The 26,644-nt window shown below is 38.6% G+C and overlaps 1 protein-coding gene across 6 annotated transcripts in view; it reads left to right on the top strand.

The window, feature by feature from the left end:
* The window catches only part of USP9X (ubiquitin specific peptidase 9 X-linked), a 137,577-nt gene that overhangs the window by 14,513 nt on the left and 96,420 nt on the right, over positions 1 to 26,644 (top strand). For 2 of the 6 annotated variants that reach the window (XM_037057131.1, XM_037057127.1), the window contains exon 1: positions 7,049 to 7,748. The exons of 1 other annotated variant lie outside the window; for it this stretch is intronic. The gene's annotated coding sequence lies outside the window, so the exon portion shown is untranslated. Of the gene's footprint in view, positions 1 to 6,445; positions 6,710 to 7,048; positions 7,749 to 26,644 lie in introns of those variants that run through there. 3 more of the 6 variants (XM_037057133.1, XM_037057132.1, XM_037057128.1) reach the window with 2 other exon arrangements.

Raw genomic sequence — 26,644 nt, 5'->3', positions numbered from 1 at the left:
GGCTCCAGCTGCAATCTTCTGTTCCAAAGTTTCTGCTCGGGTAAGCTGTGATTCTTTGTATTTGCCTGTCTCTTCAATTTTGGGGGGTAGCAGTTAGCCCTGTGACCTCAATTTTCTGATGGAGCTAACAGGAGTTGTTGATATTCAATCTGTTTGACTTTTTTCTTGTGAGGATGGGAGCGATGACTTCCAAGCTCCTAACACGTTGGACCGGAAACTGGAAGTCAGCATTTTCTTATAATAGCAAAAGATTCAAAAACATGCCAAATGTGCATCAGTAAAGGACTGGCTATCCAAATTATGCTGCTTGCACCCAATGGAATACGATGCAGTCAAAAAAGTCAGCTCTAGATGTCTTGAGGAAAGATCTGCAAGATATTTTAAGTGAAAAAATGAAAGGTGCAGAAACTAAATAGCATGGTAACATTTGCTGAATGTTTTTTGAAGTGAATGTTTTTAAAAGATATGTATCCACACCTATTTTTCAAAATAAATAAAGAAAATGCAATTTTAAAAGATTAGTATAAATTATACTATATCGAGTATGATGATTGCATTTTAGCCTTATGGGGGTTATTTTTACTTATTTCTCAATTTTGCAAACTTTGGTTGCATTTCTATAGCTTTTAAAAAAAGGACTATTCATACAAAAATCTGGAAAGAAATACACAAAAATGATAGTGGTCATTGGTTTTGGTGATAAAAGAAAGAAAAATTTTTCTCCTGTTTGCTAGACATTTTGTGATGTTATCTTACATTCACAATAATGTTTTGTTTGTGACACACACTGAGGTTTTAAGCTTCTGATGCCCATGTTAGGCAAACTAAGTGAAAAGCCCTTTTACAAAATAGTGCTTGGACCAGGTCTGCTTCTTTTAGTTATACCACCTGTCATACTACCATTTCTAGCACATATTTATAAAGCCATCATAAATCACTATTCTGATACACAATACCATGTTAAAGGACTTGACCAAGCATAAAGGACTTGACTGGCTGATTTGGAAACTAGTTTTTCTCTACCCCTGACAACTGAGAGCCAGCAATGCATGTTTTGCAAGCAGGCACTTGAGTCTGCAAACCTAAGAGCAGAGCTGTGAGGCCCTCTGAACTACCTAGGGCAACCCCCAAAGAAAGAAAGGTTGTCCTGAAATGAACCCAGAAATATAAAGAAGGGAGAGAATTGATGCTGTATGGTTGACAAATCGTTTGCATTTTTTCTGAAAAGAATAAATTTTACCCAAAAGAACGAGGCAAAAAAATATGCCTAAGAGACAAGAAAGACTAGCTGTTCTAGCAGTCAAAAATGCAATGTTTGGAATAAAAAAAATAAACCAAAAACCTCACCAATTTTGACTGAAAGAAAACCTCCTTGTGTTTGTGAAAAGTTTGAATTGCAAGATGTATTTAGAGAAGTAGCACTTTATTACATATGAGATACATACATTGGATACTACATAAATGCATGTATTTTATAATTACATATGTTAATATTTACTTATATTATATGTAAAATACATTATACATATTATATATTTGTATAATATATATTAGCAGGCGAATTCTATCTTAGAAATCTTGGAGAAAGTCAATATTAAACTTTAGTAGCCTGCAGTAGAGTCATGGGGAAGGGGGACGCCCCTTTAACTTGGACCCTTAGTCTTTCCACTCTTGAGTCTAAAAAGCTCTGTGTGAAGTATAGCCCTCAGGTTATTCCTATGCTGGTTTGACAAGCTACTTTAATTAGTAAGGTCAGTTTAGGAATTATGGGAACCTCTGATTTATAGCCATTTGTTCAGAAGCACAGGTGATACCCTCTACTTTCAATTGGTGTCTGAAGCAGGGGGTTCAGTGGGGGGTCAGTATTGTAGGCCTGAGCCCTTAACCTATAACCCAAGGAGGGAGTTGTTGAAACCTCCAATCTATAGCTGGTTGGTCAAAAGCACAGGTAACAACTTGGACTTGCAATTGGCATCTGAGGTGAAAGGCAGTCTCGTGGGACTGAGTGAGCCCTTAATAAAGGTGGAATCTGGGTAAATCGTTCAGAATTGAATTAAATGTTAGGACACCCAACTGCTGCTGGAGAATCCTTAGTTGGTGATACTAGGAAGGAACCTCTCCCACCCTCTCCCCACACTAGTTGAAATTGGTAATCAGAATCTTAGAGCTTGTTTACTTTTTTTCTGGGAAAAGCAATACTAGACTAAATTAGAGTAGACTTTGAAGAAATTCTGGCCAAAGAAAGAGTTGGTTGAAATTTTGCCTTTTTGAAAAATTTTCAGGCTAGCAAAGAATAGGAGGGTGTGATAAAGCAAAAAGCAAGATGGAGCTAAAGCTTTTGACCAGCCTACAATTGTGTAGAGAGAATGTAGTGAGAATTTTACTTGATGTCTAAGTCGAATTACCAAGTGGTACTCTGCGTGAGTACAATGCAATTTTGATTGTGAAATGGTTGTAAGAATCAGGTAGACTTTGCAGGTCCACATTTAAACTTTGAGGCTTGTGTTTTAGATAGGTAAGACCTAGAAAATTTGGAATGTTTTGGACAGACACGGAGACAGAGGTGAACTATACAACTATTTAGGAGCTTTGAGTTGACTAGAACTAGCCTAGGGTCAGGAATGAGGTGAAATTAGTATCCCTGAGTCCTGCTGAGCCAATTCACCTGTGCCCCAAACTGGTGACAGAAAGATTCAGGGTTCTCAAGAATCATAGTTGTTACCCTCCAACTAGGAAAATATGTACGTTTTAGGGTGAGATGAAATAAGCAAGGTTGTACTAGTAAAAACAAATGAAAAGGCTCACATACTCTGGCTGGTGTAGCTCAGTGGATTGAGCGCAGGCCTGTGAACCACATGATCGCGGTTCGATTCCCAGTCAGGGCACATGCCTGGGTTGCGGGGCCAGTTCCCAGAAGGAGACTCACAAGAGGCAACCATACATTGATATTTCTGTCCTTTTCTCCTTCCCTTCCCCTCTAAAAATAAATAAGTAAAATCTTTAAAAAAAGACTCTAAGCATACCACCATTAAAAAAAATGAAAAGGCTCACATTATTTTGCACTGTGGTGGTTTACATAAAAAATATACAATACAGCCCTTCAAATTTTAAATAAAAGCCAGGAGATTCAAGAAGTCTAGAGTAAAACGAGTGAAACAATACCATGGACTCTGCACCCAAGTCCTTGGCTGGGAACAGGTCGGTTTCAGAGAGGTTTTCACAGAGCACGATGGACAGACTATTTTTAAGCATGTCTGTTCTACTAGGCACTGGTGTCCAAAATTCTATTGAATATCCATGAGCAGTAGCATATTAGCAGTCTGTGGTCTTTCATATTTTACTTTGTTCTCCCTATGTTCTCTCTCTAGCCATGCCCTCTGTCTGTTTTCATGAAGGAAGATAAAATGAGACCATCTACTTAGATTTTTTTTAGATTGAATTATTTTTAGAGAGAGGGGAAGAGAGGGAGAGAAACATGGATGTGTGAGAGGTACATTGATGGGTTGCTTCTCATATGCCCCCAACTAGGACCTGGCCCACAACCCAGTCATATGCCCTGACTGGGAATCAAACTGGCGACCTTTCGGTTCTCAGGCTAGCACTTAATCCACGGACCCACACAAGCCAGGGCTCTACTTAGATTCTTAGTTAACATTTTTATATTAAAAATACTAAGTCATTGCTGTGACCCATGTGGCTCAGTTAAGCATTGGTCCAACATAGTGAAAAGTTGCCAGTTCAATTCCTAGTCCGGGCGCATGCATGGGTTGCCAGTTTGGTCCCCTGGTCAGGGTGCACGTGAGAGGCAACTGATCCAGTGTATCTCACATTAGTGTTTTCCTTTCTCTCTTCCTTCCCCTCTCCCTAAAAAGTAAATAAATAACATCTTAAAAAATAAAAAAAGAATATAAAGTGATTTGTGGACTTTTCCTCATTCCATTCAAATCACAAAGCCTTCTCTAGGGTACATATTATCAAAGCTCCCTCCTCTTTTATATTAGCTTAGCCATTAACCCAGAAGACATTTCCACAAGTATGAAGCATTTACCCTCTTGTGCAGCATTTACCATCTTGTCTATGGAACTTTGAAATTCATAGCCCTGAAAGTTTTAAAAAATACCAATTTATCCAGCAAGTTCTGTGTTGTATTCTTTAAGTGTCCTAATAAACAATGATGTACTTATCAGGCATTTCTGAGGGGAAAAATAAAAGTGCAATGGGGAATTTTATGAGGAAATGTAATATAATAAGGCTTTGCCCTACCACGACTGGACCAGGAAATTAAAAAAATCAGTTTTAAAGCTATAGCCAGGAGTTAGGAAAGAAAACCCCCCAAACAAAGGAAATAAGAAGGAAGGCCTGGACTGCGTGGACTTTAATCTAAGGATCTGCACTGTGACATTAAACCTATTCTTTGAAATCAGAACTGTTAATTTCCTTATCCCATTAACTGAGAGGAAGGTGTCAAAAGTGATCCAGCAGTCCTGTAGGGCACCCACCCTGGGGGCAAAGGTGCACAATACATACCTCCACAAAGCATAGGAAGGGGTGAGTTGCTGGTGAGCTTGACTTGATAGGTTAGGTTTCTCCTAGGACTACTGGTGGGAGTGTAATTCATGGACTAAATCATATGAAATTGAATTTTTCCCCCTTAAATTTTTTAAAAGATTTTATTTATTTATTTTTAGAGGGGAAGGGAAGGAGAGAGGGAGAGACATAGCGATGTATGGTTGCTTCTCATGCGTCCCCTGCTGGGAACTGGCCTGCAACCCAGGCCTGTGCCCCTGATGGAATCGAACTGTGATTCTCTGGTTCACAGGTCCGCAGTCAATCCACTGAGCTACACCAGCCAGGGCAAAAATTTTTTAATGTATTAATTTAGAAAGGGGAGGGTGAATATCTATTCGTTACTCCACTTATGCATTTATTGGTTGCTTCTTGTACTCATGTGTGCCCTGTCAGGAGATTGAACCTGCAACCTTGGTGTATATGGACAATGCTCTAAACAACTAAGCCACCAGGCCAGGGTGAATTTTTCCCACTTTTTAAAAATTGTGGTAAAATATATGTAACAAAATTTGCCATTTTAACCATTTTAAATGCACCATTCATTAGCTTTAAGTTACAATCACAATGTTGTACAACCATCACCACTTTCTGTTTCTGTAACTTTTTAATCATCCCAAACAAGAACGATAGAATTGGTGAGAGCAGACATCTTTGTTAATGGTGTACTTTTGATAGGGTTAAAAGGTATGTGTTCAAAACTTACCAATACTGTCTGGTGATTATGGGCAAATCACTTACCCTTAGTGTTTCCTTATTTAAAGACAGTGATAGCAGTATATGTACTGACTACCTCACAGGGTTCTGAAGATTAAATAAAACAACCATGCAATTAGCAAGCCTACCATGTACATGGATAGTAGTGTCTACTCTTCAGGAACTCATAAGCTACTGGACAAGACAAGCCATTCATGGAAATAATTATAAAAAACAAGAAAATAATGTTATGAATTATGTTTTGGATAGCTTCCTAGATAAATTTTGTGAAAATTGTATAGACAAATGGTTTTAAAATTTAGTATACTAGTAATGTGCTCTCACTGTATCACACTAAATTAGTTTGGATTCCAACCCTTGATTATAAATTAGCGTAAGTATAGTATAAGTACCGGTAAATTTAACTATTCTGTACAAAATATAGGGATTTGTTTAATGAGGTTTTGCGATGATTTTTGCATACAATTTGGTGTCCACAGCATTAACTCAAAAGAAACTCTGTGATTAACTAGAAACTGCATGTTTTCTCTTTATTTGGGCATCTAAGATAGTCTCATAGACTTGTTCCGAGCATTCCATTTATTTGAGATTAACCTGATAATTTAGTTTTGTCATAGTAAATAGTCCATGACATAGTGGATATTATGGGTTCATTAAATCCTTCCGCTTTGTAACACTGAATTGTGATGATTTGGCACAGGACCCTCCTTGACACTTTGTAATTTTTCCTTTGAAAGTGGTAAGAATGTCAGGTTATGAGGAAGTCTTAGTGCTTCCAGGTACTGATGCTGCAGGATCAAGTAAATGAGATTCTCAGAGCACCTGCTTCATGGGGTGGGGATGGGGGGCCCACTCGCAGCTACCCCCCCTAGCCTTATGAGATATAGCCACACCTTTCTCCTATCGGTATTGAACAGGTGGCCAGGCCCTCGGAACCTCACATCGATGCCGCCTTCCAGCGTACCAACCTCTCGGGCCTGGCCGGCTTACCGGCCCCGTGACGCCGGTCAGCTGCGCCGTTGGGACCCCCTGGCAACCACGGGTGCGACAGACTAGCGCGTGGTCTCCAGATCTCCTTTTTCCGCCACCCCTCCCCCCATAATCCCGGAACTGGGGGGGGCAGTGACGTCATCATCCGGGCACTGGTCGGCGGGCCAGGGTTCACAATGGAACAAAAACAAGCGGCCTCTGAGCGACGCGGCTGTGGCTCGAGCGATTAACTCCGTCCTGGCCACGTAGCCTGCCAGTCCCGATCTCCTAGCTCCTCCTCTTGAGTGGTGTGCCAGATCCTTTCAGGCCTCCCTTCCCCCACTCCTGCCCGTCCTCTTCCCACCTCTGCCCTCACAACTGCTCCCCAGACGATGCCTAAGTAACGCTGTTGCGTGTCGTGGCGGGACCCTGAAGGGGCGGGGCCGAAGGAACGTTGGTGAGCGAACTCTTTACCGCATTGTCTTCCCCTCCCCCACCCCAGCTTTCCGAGTTCCGAGCGTCTCGCTAGGCTCGGCTCCCACGGCGGCTGGCGCCACTCTCCCAGGCTTGACGTGGGAGGAGGAGCTGAGAGAGCGGAGCGAGTCAGAGGAACAGCTGATCGAGAGAGGGGTGGAGGATAGGAGGAGGAGGTACGAGAGGCGGACCCTGTGGGGGCGGGGCTTGACGGGGGCGGCGACCTCAGAGCTTTGGGCGGTTCTGGAGCTAGTGGGAGTCTGCGCCGCTGTGCTGCTTTCTTAGCCACCGCTGCTGCTGCCCCTGCCGCCGCTACCGCCGTCGCCACTGGCCGAGCGGTTTTTTTTTTTCGGAGGGAGGGGTGGTTTGCTGGATCCGCCATATTGACGAGGACGGGCTTTCGCGGCTGCGGAAGATAGTCTCCGCCGCCGGCGGAGCTGCAATCTCTCCGCACCCGGCCGGTCCGGGCCTCTGCCGCTCCGAGCCCCTCCCCGCCTCGCTCAGCTCACGGGCCTCGCGGGAGCCTGCCGCTGCCGCCGCCGCCTCTCACGGGAGGCGGTCGCCTCAGCGCCCGGTGCTTCGGTCGTCGCCGACTGCCAGCAGTAAGCTGCGGCCAAGCGACCAGGCCCGGAGCGGGGACAGAGACGGAGAGCAGGGGAAGGTGAAGCCGTCGCTGCGGGAGGAGGAGCAGGAGGTGACGCAGGAGAAACGCACCGCTCGGAGCTTGTCTGAGCTCTGCGAGAGTCTCAGCCTGAGGAGAGAAAGGGGGAAGAGGGCCGCCACTGGCTGAGGAGGAGGAGGAGGCAGCGGCCACCGCCGTTGCACGGCGAGCGCTGTGAGAGGTGAATTCCGGCGCTCGTGTGCACTCCCCCGGTCCTGAGGCTCGCTGCAGCCTCTCGACACACTTTGTCGCCCGTCCCCTCTGGGCCTGGGATGCACCCTGGTGGGCCCTGTCCCAGGACTGAGTCGTGTTGCCGCCTCCGCTTGCCCTGCTTCTGAAGAGAAGACGTCTGTGTTGTGCGGTGAGTGGCCAGCCGCGCCGGGGGACGAGATCTTCTTGGGCCAACAGCTGGACTTTGCTGAGGGGAGGAGGGCGAGGGGTGTGTGTTTGTGTGTGCTTGCGCTCGCGGGGTTCCTATCCCGGCCCGGGGGCTTCCCCGCCCGCCCGTCACCACCACCCCCACCACCCCCATGCCCGGCCCGGAGTTGGGTGGGCGGCCGCGACGAGGGTACGGGTCTGGGTTCTCCGAGCCGGCGTCCCGGGAGCGTGTCTGTGTGTTTTGGACTGTAAGGGAAAATGGCTGACGGCTCCGTCCCTCCTCCTCCTCCTCCCCCCCTCCTCCCCTTCCCCTCCCCGTCCTGTCTGGGGCCGAGTGGGAGGATGGAGTCTCCCGGCCCTGCGGGCAGCCTCCGCATCCGCACCCTGAGCTCGGGTCAGCGCCTGGGGCTAGAGGCTCCCGGCCCTCGCGGCTTGCAGTTGGTCAGCCATTCTCTCCATTCTCATTCCATTTGACACCAAACGCCATTACTGAGGTGGAGTGATTTGGAGCAGTAGAGCTAGGCCTAGGCTACGCCTGGCTATCGGGCCGAACGACTTGTCCGCCTCCCCCCACCCTGCCACGATAAACCCGCAGCTTCTCAGCCGGAGCTGGAGCCCGGTTATCGGCCTCCTCCACCTCCTTCGCCGCCCCCGCTCCCGCCCCCCTCACGAGGGCCAAAGCCGCGAACGCTGTTTTGATGCCGAAGTCGCTTCCAAGCTAGGTTGGACCCACCACCTTTCTATTTTTAACTGTTTCTGCCAAAAATAGTAGCATGTGCGAGTTCGTTAATGATAAAGCCTTCAGGTTCTTGTGATGTGAGGATTCAGGATTGATAAATGGTTCATTTTTCATTCATTGTGAAATATTCAGTTAAAGAGTTGCGGAACAGGTGTATACTTGCTTTGTGATATTTGTATGCGTTTCTGTGGCAACTGGAACTTACCTTGGAATTTTTCGTATTTCCCATACAACTTAAAAAATGTTATTTTTGAAGGTTCCATAGTTAAAACGTTAATTGGATTTTCTACTGTTAAGTTTACAGGTGTGTGTAATTTCTTCAAGTTGTCTTTGAATTTAAGAGTGTATGTTAAATGTTCATGCTTTATTTTGAGGGGAGGGAACTATTCCGTAGCACTCCTTCACCTGGAAACCCTTGAGTCCCTTAAATCTGCATAACATTTGTGTATCTTCACTTTTGAGAAAAAAATTGGAGTACATCCATTAGGAAACTTTTCAGCAGATACTTAACCCCCTCTTCTTGGCGCTCACTATACGTACTTTCAGTGATTAGATGGTAAGGACTGGTTAGACATGATTAGCTTTGTTTTCTTAATTTGTACACTTGAACTTTATGAAAATATACTACAAACTCTCCTTTAGATTTCCCTGGTCTACTGATTTTAGTGGGCTGCCATTTTGGTTTCGGCATATGTCTTCCAAGTTTCTTAAAAGATTCGTGTATTAAATATATAAATATGTCAATATTTGTGTTCTCAATTTTAAAACTCGTGCTTTGTCTTATAACTTTAGTTCTTTAAGCAGTATTATTTCATTGTTTAGGTAGAGTGAAAATGAGAAATATTCCGAATTGGTGTACAAAGGGCGAACTAGAAATACTTCTGATAATCGTATTTTCTTTTGCTGTCTCTAAACTAAATAAGACTTTTGAATTTAACATGAATTTTTCTACTCCTTTTTAAATGTTTTTTGCATGAATATTTAAATTGTAATTCTCAATGTATTATCTTAACATTCTTTTGTTTGCTGACCTTGTCTGTTTCTGAGGGAAAATTTCTAGAGATTAAATAACAGCAAGAACAGTGCATACAAGAATCTAAATTCTTCAGAAAGGAATTTTGAAGGACAGATTTTACCTTTCACCAAATTATTGGGATATCTTGGTGGTCTGGAGCTGGAGTCTCATTTTATGCCTAGAATGCTCAAATAGAATTTACCTTGGATCTTTTATCTTTCAGGATTTTGAAATAAATTTTGACTTCTCAAGAAGATGAGAGATTTCATGGATCTCCCCTCATAATTTTTTGATGTGGTGTTAATAATGTTCTTACAGTTTTTGAAAATGGATGCTTTTCATGAATTGTCATGAATTTGCTAGTTCTTGATTAGTTGGACATGGAAGCATTCTTTCAGCTTATTTTTTCATTTCATAAGGTCACTTTGAAAACACAGTTTTTATACTTTAGTTTCAGAATTTTAATATTGAAATCAATCTTTGTTCTAAATCAGGTTATAGAAAGTTGTTTGAAAATTATGGGGGGGTGCGGTAAAGGATTAGTTCTCTTGTAAGACTTTTGGGCAGTTACAGGGGAGGGTCTGGTTTTGTGGTTATTCAGCTAGTTGGGTTTTTTTTTTAATTCTAAAAGAATGTAATGTTTTATAACAGCTTTGCGTTATAATCCCCCTTTATGCTGGTATGTTTTCTGAATCTTGATATTTCATATGTTAATTAAAAAACAGGATTTTAGTTTTCATTTGGTTCTTTCAGGAGCTGTATCTTTAAAAAACTATTGTATTTATTGCTAAGTTGTCTTATTTTAAAAATCTAATGTTAGTAGTATTTGGGAAAGGGTAATGCATTGTGCCTTAATCCTGGCTGCACATTAGAGTCACTTGCAGGAGTTTAGAAAAGAATACAGGTGCCTGAGTCCCACTCCCAGAGACTGATGAATTGGTCTGATTTGGGATCTGGGCAAAGGTATATTTTGAAAGCACTGTGGGTGATTTTCTCATATGCAGTCAGGCTTGAAAACCACTGTGTTATAGCTGTGAAAATGTTCTTATTGAACTTTCAAGTGAACAAATAAGATGGATTTTTCCCCCCTCAACTGCTTAGGTCTATGTTAAACAATTCCCATTTTATTACCTTATGTAGAGTATTATCTCCATTTTACAGATGAAGGACCGAGGTCTGTCAGGCTCAACCAGTGGTGCTTTGACTATTATGCCACATTAGTGAAGTAACACTGATTACTTATTTTAAAAAAAAAAACACTTAGAACTTCAGTTTCTTATACCAGAGTAACTTCAGGTTAAATTTTTCAAAATGACAGTAGTCTGTAATTTGGGTAATAATCTTGGTTGTCCAAGAGAGATGCTAAAGCTATGTAGCAAATCCGTTCTTTCCCTTCCATGTGTCTTCCAGCATGTTTAGGTTGATAGTTTAGTTGGTGGGTGTGCTCTTGATTAAAATAATGTTAGGCAACTAAACATTCTTCAAAGATGTAAAATCTAGGCATTTGTCTCCCAGTAGTTTATTTAAGTTATCTCATAAGTGAACATTTAGTACCATGTGACTATTAGTTCAATTTGAGAATTCTGAGTTTTATTTAACCTTGTTTAATCTCTGTAAATTTTACAAAAGCTTTTTGAAACTAAGGGCTTCATTTTGCATTTCTATAGTTATGGTTGGAAATTTCATAGAATGAATGGAATAACACCGTTATTTTATTCATTTGTCTTAATTCCTTGGGCCATTGTGCTGAATTCCGTATTGAGAGAGGTGGGGAAGAGCCTGCTGATGTAGAATCTATAAGCATTCTTAAAAAATATATTTTTTATTTATTTATTTTTAGAGAGGAGGGAAGGGAGGGAGAGAGAAACATCACTGCAGCCTAGGCATGTGCCCCGGACCAGGGATCAAACCCTGGTGACCTTTTGGTGTGCAGGTCTCCACTCAATCCACTGAGCCACCCCAGCCAGGGCTATGAGCATTCTTAATGTGGCACAAGATTTGTCAAAGATCCTTCTGTTAAATTTAATGATTACTGTAGTCCTATTTTCTATGCTATAAAGTCTATCATAAGGAAAAAAGACCTCATGGAACTTCTGATAAGTATATTGAAGTTTGAATTTATCATTCAGTTGTTCCTATTCAATGCAGTGGCCAATGTAATACTCTTTTAAGGGATAAGGTGTGAAAAATAGATTGTTAAGATGAGCTGTCTTACATTTGTTCTTTAAATGTGTCTGTGCTTGTCTTGTGCACTTCAACACACACACATACACTATACATGTATTCCACAGCAAATGGATTTCCAATTCTGTTTTTAGTCACTGTCTAATAATGATTTTTCTGCCTCACTGTGTAACAGAATCACCTACAGAGCTTAAAAAAAAAGATTTTGCCTAGGTCTTACTCTCTGGAGATTATAATTAAATAGGTTTGGGGTGTAAACAGGGCATTGAAAAACCTCAAAAGGCAATTCTGATGTGCACTTAAAGCTTGTTTGTTTTGCAATCCTTTTAGGGAAAGGGGAGGTCTGAGACTCTTGAGTTTGTGTCCTACCATTAGGCAGTAACATTCTTGCTTGGGTTAGTTTTGTTAGTCACATTGCCAAAAATGACAGACACAAACGTGTAGTAATAGGTTCAGACACTGGATGAAGAGTTGGGAGAGACCAGGAGTCCACATAGAATTTTATGCACATGCACACATATATAATATATTTGTTCATTATCTCTTACTGAGCACCTTAGAGTTACAGTTCCAGGTCTAATACATTAATATCCATTAAGGCATTAGTTTCCTTTTTATCCATTCAACAAATACTTATTAGGCTAGAAATTATTCATGTCTAGAAGCTTTATATTATATGAAATGAGCATTGGACTAGCTGATCTTTAAAGTTGTACTATAATTTTGCCATTTCTTACTGTGCCTCATAGGAGAATGAATTATTAGGCTTATACCTAGTTGTGGTATAAGCCAATGAAAATTTCCTTTTACCTTTCAGTTTCTCGAAATAAGTTAAATAGAATTTTATTCTGAACCCCAGTCTCCTCCAGTGAGCCCACATGTCATGTACAGTAGAAATGGGTTCTTTCAGAATGTTTGCATATTGGCTTTTAGGAGTCACTGTGCTTATGATGCTTTTCATTTTTGCCAGATACTATATACTTTGGTGTCACCCCTTCTCCCGTTCCTTTCCTGTATTGATGCTCTGTAAGTTATTCCTATGCTGTGTTTTTTTAAAGTTTGTTTTATTTATTTTGTGTACATTAATTTTGTCCTCCAAAATCTTTTAGGTTGGTGACATCCATCTGGTCAGACTCAAGGTCCTAAGTCCACTGCTGCATCCCTAGCACCTAGAAAATGCCCGGCATACAGACCGCCAATAATAATTTATTGCATGAGTAGTCAGTTCACCATATTCTTGTTGAGTTCCCTTTTTTCTCCCCTCCCCCCCCATTTTTATTGCTTGGAGTCTCACTGAACTTAACCCTAATTCTTTTATGATGAGCCATCCTGAAAGGAGTCTTAGATCCAGTCAAACTCTGGTTTTCAAATGAGGAACATGGCTCAAAGAGGTGAAGTAACTTGACTTATGATAGCATGCTTCTTCATGAAGCTACTTTCATATCTAATGAGTCACATTAATTAGTGAATTCTTTGAATCCCATTGCTTTGGTAGTCACTCATAAAATTTATATTTAAATCTCTCCCTAATGGATAATAAGCAGGGATTTTGTCCTTTATCTTTGTATATTATATAGCATGCAATATTACATTGTTTACAATAACTAACTTAATTGCCTCAGTGGCAATATCTGGGGGAATATTTGACTCCAGGAACCTTAGAACTGCTTGTACAAAATTGATGTGTTATGGCCCCCTTTCAGTTTATCCTTTCTGTAACTGACCAGTCATATAAAGCTTTGAACATTTTAGACTCAGAGTAGCCAACCATTATCAAAAGAATTGTGTTTCTGGGAATGATTTTGAGTAGTTTTGGGTCCCTTCCTCAGCCACAAAGCCTGTGTAGTGGGAAGAGAAGAAAATTTAGGAAGAATAAAAAGGGTCTTTGGCTTTTTTCCCTTTTCCTATTCCATTTATCTTTGTTTCCTTCCTGTTGCCTTTGGTGGTTATTGAGAGTTGTAAGTTTAAGTTGTTGGTATATCCCTTTTCTGTGAGCTAGTTACTAACTGTAAGTGTACTCAATTAACTTGAATCCAGGAGAGCATGGAAATTATTATATAAGGCATTAGACCCATCATCTTTTACCTAATAGTGTTATCTCTAAGGTAGTTAAGAAAGATTTGGTTGCTCTCCTTGATAAGTACCTCCTGGGGTTCAGAGTAGGGATGGATCAGCATACTTTCTATAAAGGACTGGATCATAATTATTTTCGGCTTTGTGTTCTAAGAGGCAAAACTGATGATATTAAGTAAGCTTTCTATTGATGAAATTCAAAATATAATAATTCAGTAAAATTATTTGTAATTCGGGTCTAATAAGGGTAGAAATGGGGGGGCTAATAAAATAGTATTTTGCCTAATTGGGGTTTAAAGTTAGTGTTCCTTGTCATCAAATTGATGGTATGTTCCTGTGTTAAATCCATCCTCTGCTTGTAGGCTGTGCATAAACAGGAGGCTGGATTTGGTCTGTGACCATAATTTGCCAGACCTGATTTAGAGCAGTGCTTCTCAAACCTGGAAGGCGTGTTAAAACAAATTGCTGGACCCTGTCCCCAGAGTTTGATTCAGTAACCGGAATGGGGCTCAAAAATACGCATTTCTAGCCCTGACTAGTATGGCTCAGTTGGTTGGGCATCTTCACGCAAATGGAAAGGTCACCTGTTACATTTCAGGTCAGAGCACATGTGTGAGTTGTGGGTTCAGTCCCTGGTCAGGGCATGTACAAGAGGCTCTTCTCCTCTCTATAAAAAAAATAGTTAAAAATATGCATTTCTGACAAGTTCCTTAGTATGGAATCACCCTCGGAAAATTACTGGTTTAGACATGAATGTTAGCATACCTACTTTTCTTTAGGCTTATCACTTTGTCTAGTTTTTCTTGAACTTTTAAAATTATTTTAAATTCAACAATTGTATGTTAAATGCATATTATGTGCTAGGTATTATGCCAGGTAATGGGTAAAAGGTGAGCAAAACAGAACTGTCCCTGTCATAGGCTAGAGTAAGTTTAAAAATCAATTTCCAAAAATGCTTTAGCCAGAGTCTGAGACAGCACTGTATTGAAAGCAGGGCAATGGTGTTTTGATACTCTTGTTAAAGGAAAGTTAAATTGGAAAGATGCATTATCAAAATATTTTATTAATTTGTAATATTTCATTAATTTCAGAGTTTTCATCTGAAGTCTAGCTTAAGCTTTAAGAACATAATGCTGTTAAAAAGTGATGTAGCCTATTAGGAAAAATAATATATTCAGGGGAAATTGTTTTTCTGAATTGAGGGTGAAAGTATGCACATAAATCTAGTAGTAGTAACTTTGTTTGGCACAGATGGTTTCAGAGAAAATGTTGATAATCGTTTTTCATCACTAAGTAGCAAAAGAAGCTTGTTATTTTTATTGTATGTTACTTGGCTAGTTACTCTTACACTTACTGATCTCAGGACCCCTTATACTTATTGAGGGCCCCAAAAGGTTTTTATTTATATGGGGTTATATCCAGTGATACTGTATTAAAAATTAAAACAAGCATCAGTGAACCACACTTTGAGAAACAATGCCTTAGATTTCCAAGGAAAGTTGCATTATCTTTTGAGTGGCTTATCTCCTATAATTTTTTCCTTTTTAATTGAGATATAACTTGCATACACCAAGCTTGCAAATTTTAAGTGTGTAGTTTGAGAAAACTTTACAAATGTATGCATCTGTATAAATACCATTTAGATCAACATAAAGAAAATTTCCAGCATCCCAGAAGGCTCTTTCATGCCTCTCCCTCCACCAAAAAAAATATACCCCACAATATTCTGAACTCTGTCTTTCAGTGAATTAGTTATGCCTGATTTTAAACTTTATGGAGGTTTAAACTAAATGAAATAGTACAGAATGCATCCCTGAGTCTCACTTCTTTTGCCTAAGATGATTAATTTCTTCTTTTTTATTACTGTATAATCATTGTATGAAATATACTATGATTTATTTCTCCATTCTATTGTTGGTGGACATTCAGATCGTTTACTGTGTTTTTACCAATTATAGAGTATTGCCATGATTATTATAGTACATGTCTTTGGTGCACACCCAGAAGTGGAATTCCTGGGTTATAGGGTATGTGTGTTTAGCTCTAGTAGATACTGCAAACCAGATTTTTCTCAAGTAATTGGTTGTGCCATTTTAGAATCCCACCAGCAATGTAGTTCATGTTGCTCTTCCTTAACACTCAATATTGTCAGTCCTTTTAACTGTAGCCATTTTTTAAAAGATTTTATTTCTTTATCTTTGGAGGGGAAGGGAAGGAGAGAGGGAGAGAAACATCACACTGTATGGTTGCCTCGTGCGTCCCCTGCTGGGAGCTGGCCTGCAACCTAGGCATGTGCCCTGACTGGGAACCACTATCCTCTGGTTCGAAGGCCCGTGCTCAATCCACTGAGCTAGCCAGCCAGGGCTTAACTGTAGCCATTTTGATGGAGATTTAGGAATATCTAATTGTGGCTTAACTATTCATTTGGCTGTGTCTAATGATGTCTAGAATCTTTTCATGTGTTTATTGGTGTTTCTGGTATGTAATTCTTGCTTACCTATAAAACTTGAAATTTGACCAGTAGGCAGCTGTTAAATCTTACAGCTCAAAATCACTAGTTGAATGAATTCTTTGAAGTAAGAGATTTTAAAAATGAACTTAACTGATTTATTAGGGATAAGAGGGATTAAATGTGTTAATTTAAAAATAAGCATTTTTGGCTTTAGAATGTCTGGAAAGATCTTTGCTCTTGAGAGATTCAATACTTCAGACTAAAATATGGCCTTCAGCTATAAACCAGGAAGATAAGAAATAACAAGTGTTAGCAAGGATGTGGAGAAAAGGGAACCCTTGTGCACCGTTAGTGGAAATGTAAATTGGTTCAGCTACTGTAGAAAACAATATGGAGACTTCTCAAAAAATTAAAAAGTAGAACTGTCATATGATCCAACAAATGTACTTCTGGGTATTTATCTGAAGAAAATGAAAACACTAACTTAAAAAGATGTATACATCCCCGTGCTCATTGTAGCACTATTTTACAATAGCCAAGATAATGGATGAATGGATAAAGAAATTATGGTGTGTGTATGCATATGTAACTATTACTATTTAGCTATAAAAAAAGAATGAAATTTTGCCATTTGTGACATGTATGGGCCTCAAGGTCATTATCCTAGGTGAAGTGTAGAGAAAGACGAATTAGTACCATATGTTTCTTATAGGTATAATCTTAAAATAAACAAACCAAAAAACCCAAACTCATAGGTACAGAGAACAGATTGTTGGTTTCCAGAGACAGGGGTTGGGGGGAGAGAGGGGTGAAGGGGAACAAGTTATATTATTCATAAATTTTTCTACTCTGCCTTTAATTATATAACTAATTTAACTAGATTTCACCCATATTAACGTGTTTTAAGGAATTGGCAAGGACATAAATAACCCTTATATATCCTTAAGTATATCTGATTTGTTTTGATAACATTGGGTATGTTTTCATCATTGGTGAACTTTCTGAATAGACCAAATATTCTCAGTTAAAATTTAATGCCTGCTGTTAAAGATAGGAGAAATGAAGTTATACATGCCACTCAGTGGTACATGAGGTGACTGGTGCTGGTTGGATTCTGAATTACTGTTACATTTACTGTATTAAGGCTATTCCATTCCATTTCTTACGCCTTTTCTCCTTTATCCCTACCAAACTTACTTGACCTACTACTACTCATCCTTATCCTTTAAGATACAACTCTAATGTTCTGAGAAATTTGTGTAGATATTCTGTATCCTCATTTAACTTCCCCCCTTTTCCAAACTTACTGTTAAGGAAAAATCAAACATACAGATGTAGATAAAACTTTCATCAGCAAACTTTATTTCATGGCTATTCTTTTTTATGTACCCCTTCTATTTTGAAACAAATCCCAGGCAGCATTTCAAAATATGTCAGTATATCCCAGTCCAATTTAGATGTTTTCCCTTGGTGTTCCCATTGCCTTTCTCTGTTGTAAATTACAGGGTTTTAATGTAGTTCTTAGATATTCTTTTATTCTACTTTGTAAACCTCTCACAACAGTAGCTAATACTTAGCACCTGTATTTGAGGAACTGTGTACTTGCTTCATATACTTAATACATTCTTTATATTCTTAAAAGAGTCCTAAAAGGTAGATACTACTATCCCTACTATCCCAGTTTTATATATAAGTAAACCAAGGTACAGCTGTTTAAAAACTTGTTAGTCAGGCTTGGGCACCCAGGTAAGTGGCAGAGCGGATGTTCAAACTGAGGCAGTTTATCTTCAGTCTGTACTCTTAACCATTACACTATACAATGTCTTGGAATGAGGGCTGTTACTACTTTCAATTTGTCAATAGCATGCAGGCATTATTCTTCCATAAAATATACCCTTCCCATTTTAAAAATGAGGCTACCTTCTCTTCAGCTCTTACTTCATTTCATTTGTGATCTGTCCAAAAAGTGAATGATCTTTGGATGCTTCCTTTAATAATAGTGTCTCAATATAAGAGTGGGGGGTGTGCCATACTTGAATTATATATTTTTTAATTTTGTATACTACATTTAAAATTTTTAATGTTGAGTTTTTATTTTTGCTTTTAACATTCTGTTCTTTTAAAACTTCATTTGCAGTAACTTGGTGTGTACCTTCCACTTTTGATTTTTGATTTGAGTGTTAGTCATCATGGTATACCGCAGTGTTATTTTGAAGATGGACAGGCTTAAAAGGCTGGTTTTTCTCTTAGGTCTCTCTCAATGGAATCAGCATGTGTAAAGTTGTATTACAGAAACAATGTAAATGCACATCAACTAATGAATGCATAAATAAAATGTGTACCACACAATGGAATATTTTTGACAATAAAAAGAAATGCTACAGCTTGGATAAACCTTCCAAACAATCATGCTAGGTGAAAGAAGCCTGTCATCAAAGATTCCATATTGTATGATGCCATTTATATGAAATGCCTAGAATAGGCAAACCTATAAAAATAGAAAGTAGATTACATTGGGGTTGGGGTGAGAGAAGAGAGACTGGGGAATGGTTGATACTAATGGGTATGGGGTTTCTTTTGGGGGTGATGAAAATATTCTGAAATTGATTATGGTGATAACTTATAACCGAATAAACTAAAAACAAATTATGTACTTTATATGGTAATGTGAATTATATCTCAAAGCTGTTTTAAAATTATAGATAATTGAAGATAATCTCATTGACTAAAAGGAATTTCCAATTCAGTTTATTTTTCAAGTTCTTTATCTTTTTTACATAACTAATTGGAAAATCAGGCTTAAAAAGGGACCCCCTGGATGCACATTGAAAATGATGATTATCAATGATCTGTCTCGCTTAAAATGTTGACTAAATGAAATGAGGTCTTAGTTTTCCGAGTATTATATCAGCATTTCATGATTGGATTAGTGACTTCTAATGTCAATTGATTGTGATAAAGTTTGGTAAGAGTTGTTATTAGATAACTTTGAGTTATTAACCTGTCATTTAACTCGGGTATATCTTGTGTGACATTTGGTATGTCATTGTGTCTAATATTTTAAGTCACCATTGCTCACTTGATCATTAGGTTGATTTGTTTAGGAACTGGAATGTACTGGGACCTTGCACCCTTTGTAAGTATTTAATAAAGGAATATTTAAGTAAAAAGTATACCTTCCACTTGAAAAGCAATCTGGTTGTATCTACACTATAAATGTCAGTAATTTGGAGGGTGTCATAGTGTAGAAAATTATGAAAGCTTTGTTTCAGTGGTCAGAACTATAAACTAACAATAGGTATCGGTGACAAGATAAAAATAACTTTGAAAGGAAGAGAGACCTTCCTTGCTAACTCAGTCAGCTTCATAAATGTAACAGAAAAACATTCAAGAGGTTCCTGGCTGGGTAGGGTATCTCAGTTGATTAGAACATTGTCCCAGTACACTTAAGGTTGTGGGTTCTGTCTGTGGTCAGGGCACATATAAGAAGCAACCAATGAATGCATAAATAAGTGGAACAAAAATTGACGTTTCTCTCTCTAAAACCAATAAATTAAAAATTGTATAAGGAAACGTTCAAGGGTAGATTAGATGTAGAAATACCTACATTTGGAGCAGTTAATTTCCAAATCTTTATAATGGTCTTTGAGCACCTACCTCCCATTTCCTTACAAGGTTTTAGCCTTCACAGTATCTCTTTGTTGCTTCTTTTGTGCCCAAGTTAAAACAAGTATTTTCTTTTAAAAACAAATCTGTTTTCTTTTCATTTTTCTAGTATTCTTAAACAGTATGTGTATTTTGTTCAAAAGTTTATATTCTGCTGTACTTTGTTAGTGTTCTATGAATGTCTGTATAATCTAGTTGATGTGTGCATAGTGTTAAAGTCTTGTTCTTGTTATGTTTTTATTTGAGGTATAATTGACATAATAATATTAGTTTCAGGTGTACGGTATAATGATTTGATATTCGTGTATGTTGCAAAATGATCACCACAGTAAGTACAATTAGCATCCATTACCATACATTGTTTTAAGAAAAAATGTTTTCCTGCCCTGGCTGGTGTGGCTCAGTGGATTGAGCACTAGCCTGCAAACCAAAGGGTTGCTGGTGTGATTCCCAGTCAGGGCATGTGCTCCCCAGTAGGGCATGTGCTCCCCAGTAGGGCATGTGCTCGAGAGGCAACAACACATTGGTATTTCTCTCCCTCTTTCTCCCTGCCTTCCCCTCTCTCTAGAAATAAATAAATAAAAATTTAAAAATGTTTTCTTTATGATGAAAACTTTGAGGAACCATTTTCCTAGCTACTTTCAAGTATATCAGACAATATTAACTATAGTCAGCATGTTGTACATTACATCCCCATGACTTAAAACTGGAAATTTTATACCTTTTGCCCACCTTTATCCATTTTGCCCGCTCCCTCATCCCCTGGCCTAAGGCAGGCACCACTCTTTTCTCTGTATATGTGAGCTTGGAGTTTTTTGGTTTTTGTTTTAGATTCCACATATAAGTGAGGTCATATAGTGTTTATCATTTCCTGTCCAACTTATTTCACTTAACATAATGCCTTCACAGTCCATCCATGTTGTTGGAAAGGGCAAGGTTTCCTTTTTATGGCTGAATAATATTCCATTATATTTATATATATATAAAATGTGGTTTTTAATATATAATAAAATATATATTATATATATTAATCCAACCAACGACCCTTTTAATATATATATGTGTGTGTGTGTGTGTATATATATATATATATTAAAAACCACATTTTATTTACCCAGTTAATGATGGACATTTAGTTGTTTCTATGTCTTGGCTGTTGTAAATAATGGGATATATACAGGATGGGGCAAAAGTAGATTTACAGTTTGGGAAATAAGTAATTAATGAGTAATAATAATACAAGGATAAACTTTTGTGTACTCAAAACTGTAAACCTACTTTACCCCCATCCTGTATATGTTTTCAAATTAATGTTTTGTTCTCTTTGGATAAATACCCAGAAATGGAATTGCTGGATCATATGTTTATTTTGAATATTTTGATGAACCTTCATACTGTTTTCCTTAATGGATGAATCAGTTTGCATTCCCACCAACAATGCGCAAGGATTCCCTTTTTTCCACATCCATGCCACCAACACTTGTTATTTGTTGCCTTTTTTTTTTAAAGATTTTATTTATTTATCTTTAGTGGGGAAGGAGAGAGGGAGAGAAATATCAATGTATGGTTGCCTTTTGTGTGTCCCCTGCTGGGAAATGGCCTGCAGGGAACTGGCCTGCAACCCAGGCATGTGCCCTGACTGGGAATCGAACCGCGATCCTCTGGTTCACAGGCTTGTGTTCAATCCACTGAGCTACACCAGCCAGGGCATTTGTTGCCTTTTTGATAATAGGCATTCTGCAGGTTTGAGGTTTTGATTTCTCTTAGGATTAATGTTAAGCACCTTTTCACGTATCTGTTGGCTATCTGTATGTCCTCTTTGGAAGATATTTATTCATATCATCAGATTTTTTAATATTTTTTAATTATTTTTAGAGAGGGGAAAGGAGGGAGAAAGAGGGAAACATCAATGTGGGGACCCAGCCTACAATGCAAGGCATGTGCCCTAGACTGGGAATCCAACCAATGACCCTTTGGTTCGAAGGCCAGCATTCAATCCACTGAGCTGCACCAGCCAGGGCCCATTTTATATATATATGTGTGTGTACATATATATGTATATGTGTGTGTGTAGTGTATGTGTATATATACATATACACACATATACACACATACATAGAGGTTTTTTGTTGTTTTTGCTTTTATTTATATTTTGGATATTAACCCCTTATCAGATACATGATTTCTAAATAGTTTGTCTAATTCAGTAGGTTGCCTTTTCAGTTTATTGCCTTTGCTGTGTGAGTTTTTTTGCGTGTGAGCCCCTTATTATATCCATGATTTATAATTTGTTTCTCACATTTTGTGGGTTGTCTTTTCATTGTCTTGATAGTGCTCTTTGAAACAAACATTTTTCATTTTGATGTTTATTTTATCTGTTCTGTTGCTACTCTTTTTGGTGCCATATCTGGAAGAATCTGTTGCTAAATCGTAGGTCATGCAGATTTACTACTATGTTTTGTCTTAAGAATTTTATAGTTTTTGATTTTATGTTTAGGTCTGTGATCCATTTTGAATTAAATTTATTCCTTTATTAAGAAGTGTATTTATATATGTAATAGACCTAATCACGCATTGTGTATATATAGCTTTTTATTCGGTGTATTTAAATCAGTTAAGGAGAAGAAATGCATTTATAGAGTTTTTCTATTTTTTAAAATATTTTATTTATTTACTTCTTAGAGGGGAAGGGAGGGAGAAAGAAAAATTAAGGTGTGAGAAATACATCAATTGGTTGCTTTTCCCATGCACCCAACTAGGCGGCCTGTCCTGCAACCCAAGCATGTACCCTGACAGGGAATTGAACTTGCAAACTTCTGGTTCACAAGCCGCTACTCAAATCCACGGAGCCACACCAGCCAGGGCTACTGTTTTTGTAATTATATTTGCTAGTGTTTTTCCACTGGGGGGTTGGGTCTGCAAGCCCTTTATCCTGTCGTGGAGGAAGTCAGTCTCTGACTTTATGTTTGAAAGACTTCTGGGTCGTTCCTCCCTTCCCCCATCCTAGTACTTTGAATATGTCTTCCCTCTGCCTCTGATTCCATGTTATCTGATAAGAAATCAGTTTATATTCTTACAGAGAAACCTTTGTATGTGATTTACTCTTGCTGCTTTCAAGATTCTCTTTGTGTTTGGCTTTGACATTTTTTAAAGATGGTTCTTAGTCTGGTTTGTTGCATTTATACCACTTGGAGTTCATTCAACTTCTTGAATTTATAGATTAATGTTTTTCATTTGGGGGGAATTGGGATTTCATTATGTATATAGCAGTTTGCTTAATTGTGTCCCACATTTCTGTGAAATTCTCATTTTCTTTTAATCTGTTGATCTTTTGTTCCAACAGTTTATAGCTTCTGTTGAATCACTTTGGTGAAATTTTCATTTCAGTTATTGTACTTTTTGACTGAAATTTTCATTTGGTTCTGTATTATTAATTTCTAACATCTCTTTATTGATAGTCTGTTTAAATATTGCATATTTTCCTTTACTTCTTTTAAGCATGGTTATTACCTTTAGTTCTTTGAACACACATAATAGTTTTGACCTCTTTTGCTAAGTGAAATGTGGACCCTCTTGAGGGTTCCTTTTTTTTTCTTTTTCTTTTAATGTTAGTGGCCACAATTTTTCCCCCTTTTTTCACATCTTGTTTTTTGTGGGGTGGTTATTTTGTTTGTATTTTGGGGTTGTTTTTTATGTAAACTGGACCTTTCATATAATGTAGTGACTTTGAAACTGATTTTTTGCTACTTCCTGTTTCCAGGGTCTTGTTGTTTGCTTACTTATTTGTCTAGTGTCTGATTTCTATGTGATTCCTCTTCAAAGGGCACAACCTTAGTTGTACACTCAAGTCACCCTGTGATGACAATGGTGTTATAGTAAGGCTTTCTTTGTGTGTTTCCCTGATAACTCTATTAAACTGTCTCCCTGTGTTTGTATCACATGCACATATTAGTTTCTACTAATTGTTGGCTAATTGTTCTGTTTTAGGTGATGATGCCCTGGGATTTAATTGCCTCTTGGTCTGCTTCAGTTCAGTTTTTCTGCTTCCAGGGGTTAATCTTTGAGGTTAGTCTTTGAGGTTTGTTCTGACTCAAGGCCTTAAGACTCTTTTTAGCTGTCTCTTCTCTGGTTTTTTGGTAAACTGCTAGCTGGTTTAAAGTCTAGCTTGTTGCCAGCACTCATGGGACATCCAGCCTCTTAATTGCTTATTGCTTCTGTCTCCATTGTTTTCTAGTGCACCCTTAGGCTTGAACTTCCCTGTACTGTGTTTCAAATAAGTCAGTTCACTTTGAGAGAGCTTAAGAGTTCTTATGGCCTGCCTCTCCCTCTGGGCCAAACCTTGACACCATTGAATGACCTAGTTCTCTCAGAGTTACACTGCTTCTTGAGTGAGTACTGTGTGGGAGCAGTGGTCTCTGGTCTTCTCAACTTGTTTTCTGGCATGGAACCTTGGCTCCGTGAGTGAGATGGAGTGCCTGCCATTATTGGGACCACATTACTCCGTGCCGAACTGGGTCCAGCTTCTGCTCCACAAGTGCAGCCTAGATAGGAGCCCCAGAACTCTCAGCTGCTCTTGCCTGCATTAGAGAGCCTTTGCAACTCAGACTTGGGGATAATGAGAAATGCTAGCTCCCTTCCCCTCCTAGGGAAATACCTTGACTGGGAGCTTGAGGTAAAGAGCCCTGTGTTCTTGGCTGTACGCACCTGGAATGGAGCAGCTGTCTTGCTGAGCTGACTCAAAGTGTGCCACACTCTGTTCTTAACTGAGATATAGTAGATATTCTTAAATGAGTGTTTTCTTTGTTTGCTATATACCTTTAGGACAATTTCTTGCCTTTTTCTTGTTTTTTTTTAAGGGTTTTAGATCAAAGACTTTTAAAATAATTTTCTTCATCAGTTATTGTTGTTTAATTAGGGAGAGTATCTACAAACCTTCTGATGCCACCACAATTTCAGAAGTCATTTTTAATTTAAAAAATTACTTGTTTTCTACAGCCACTTAAAAATAAATTTGTGTTTGTGAATGCCTTGTAAAGTGCTGGAGTGTATCAAAGCTTTTATGTATTGGAGTGGCCCAAAAATTCATTTAGTTTTTTTCTGTATGATGGCTCTAGTAGCACTTGTCTTTAATTTCATTCCAAACAATTTTCTTAGAATGTAGTGATAGCCGTCATGTCAGCGTACATTTTTTAAAAACGTAGCAATTTTGGTGAATTTGTGTGTGTGTGTGTGTGTGTGTGTGTACCTTTTAATATTGAAGGTGGAAGAAAATAAGCAAAATTTTTAGCATATTATGCTTTATTATTTCCAGAAAGGTAAAAACCCAACTGAAACACACCAAACAATGTTTTATGCACTGTATGGAGAAGCTGCTGTGACTAATAAATGTGTCCAAAGTTATTTGCAAATTTTCTTGGTACTTCTGACATTTTGGCTAAATAATTCTTTGCCATGGGGCTGTCATGTATTGGAAGATGGTTGGCAGCACCCCTGGTCTCTATCCACTAGAAGCCAATAGTGGGAGATAGCCAACATACTCAGAATAACCAAATCAATAAAGTTATTGGTGAAAATGATAAATGAGTCTTTTTTGCTTTATAGAAAAAACTAAACAGACTTTTGGGCCAACCCAATACATATAAAAGCTTCTGATACCTTAATTTTGTACATACAAGTCGACAGTTAGTATGGAGAAGTTTTGAATTAGTATTTGGCCAGTTACCAAGCATTTCTAAATGAATAAATTTCTGCTGCCACAAAGAATTTAGAATGCAGGATGCAGTTCTGTTTGTTATGACTTCTAGGAAGTTATCCATGGGAAGTGGCAGTGGCTGTACATAGTGATTTAGTGGCAAAAATTGGAGGAGCTGTTAATAGTAATTATAATAGAATATGGGCTTTTAACTCAAGTAATATATTTGGATTTAACAAAGATTAAACAAACATCTTCATTTGCATTAACCTGAGTCACTGATTGGATGTGAACTAGCATCACACTGAGAAGAGGGGTGCTATGCCTAATATGTGCTGCCTTGTATATAATTGCCTAATATGTGCTGCCTTTGTGTATAATTTATCATAATGTGTAATAACAGTGACAAGTCCTGTGCTAATGATAGTGGCAGTGCTGGTGGAGTTTGGAAAAGACAGGCCTTTACTCTTAAGCAATGGCCACATTATAACATTGCAGGAATACAGCACTTGTGTTTTAGAAGAAAAGCCTGTGGTATGTAGTCATTAGTGATGACAGAATATTTAACATTGGAAAACTATAAATTAAGTGAAAAACCACAAATTTAGTTTTATAAAGTATGTTTTTTGCATTAAAAACATTTCAATAGAGTTTATCTTTAAGGTGGGGATATGGTGAGAGTGGTAGTATTTTTCTCTTTATTTTTCAACATTATGAATGTATGGCAAGGAAGTTAAAAATGAAGACCCTAAGAGCCTGTACTGGGTTAGAAATCCTGGCTCCCCTCTTAGTGCTTATTTACTCTGCCCCAGTTTCTTTACTCCTGAAATGGGGCTAATGATAGGATTGTTCTGAGGAATAAATAAATTTATACATATAACTTGCTTGGAATAGTGTCTGACACAAAGTTAGCACTCAAATGTTACCTATTATAATCACTCAATAAGTAAAATTTTATTTAGAATTTGAGGTGTGTCATCCTGGCTGTAACATTGGGGAATGAGAGACAATGTTGAAAAAATAAGTTTGGGCCAATTGTGAATGGCTGAATAATAAAT

This window comes from Sturnira hondurensis, unplaced genomic scaffold (genome assembly GCF_014824575.4).
Source record: "Sturnira hondurensis isolate 20B ecotype Veracruz unplaced genomic scaffold, ASM1482457v3 Scaffold0009449, whole genome shotgun sequence".
Classification (NCBI taxonomy): Eukaryota; Metazoa; Chordata; class Mammalia; order Chiroptera; family Phyllostomidae; genus Sturnira; species Sturnira hondurensis.
Note: the sequence above shows the minus strand (reverse complement) of the source record. Positions and strands in the feature narration are given on the sequence as shown.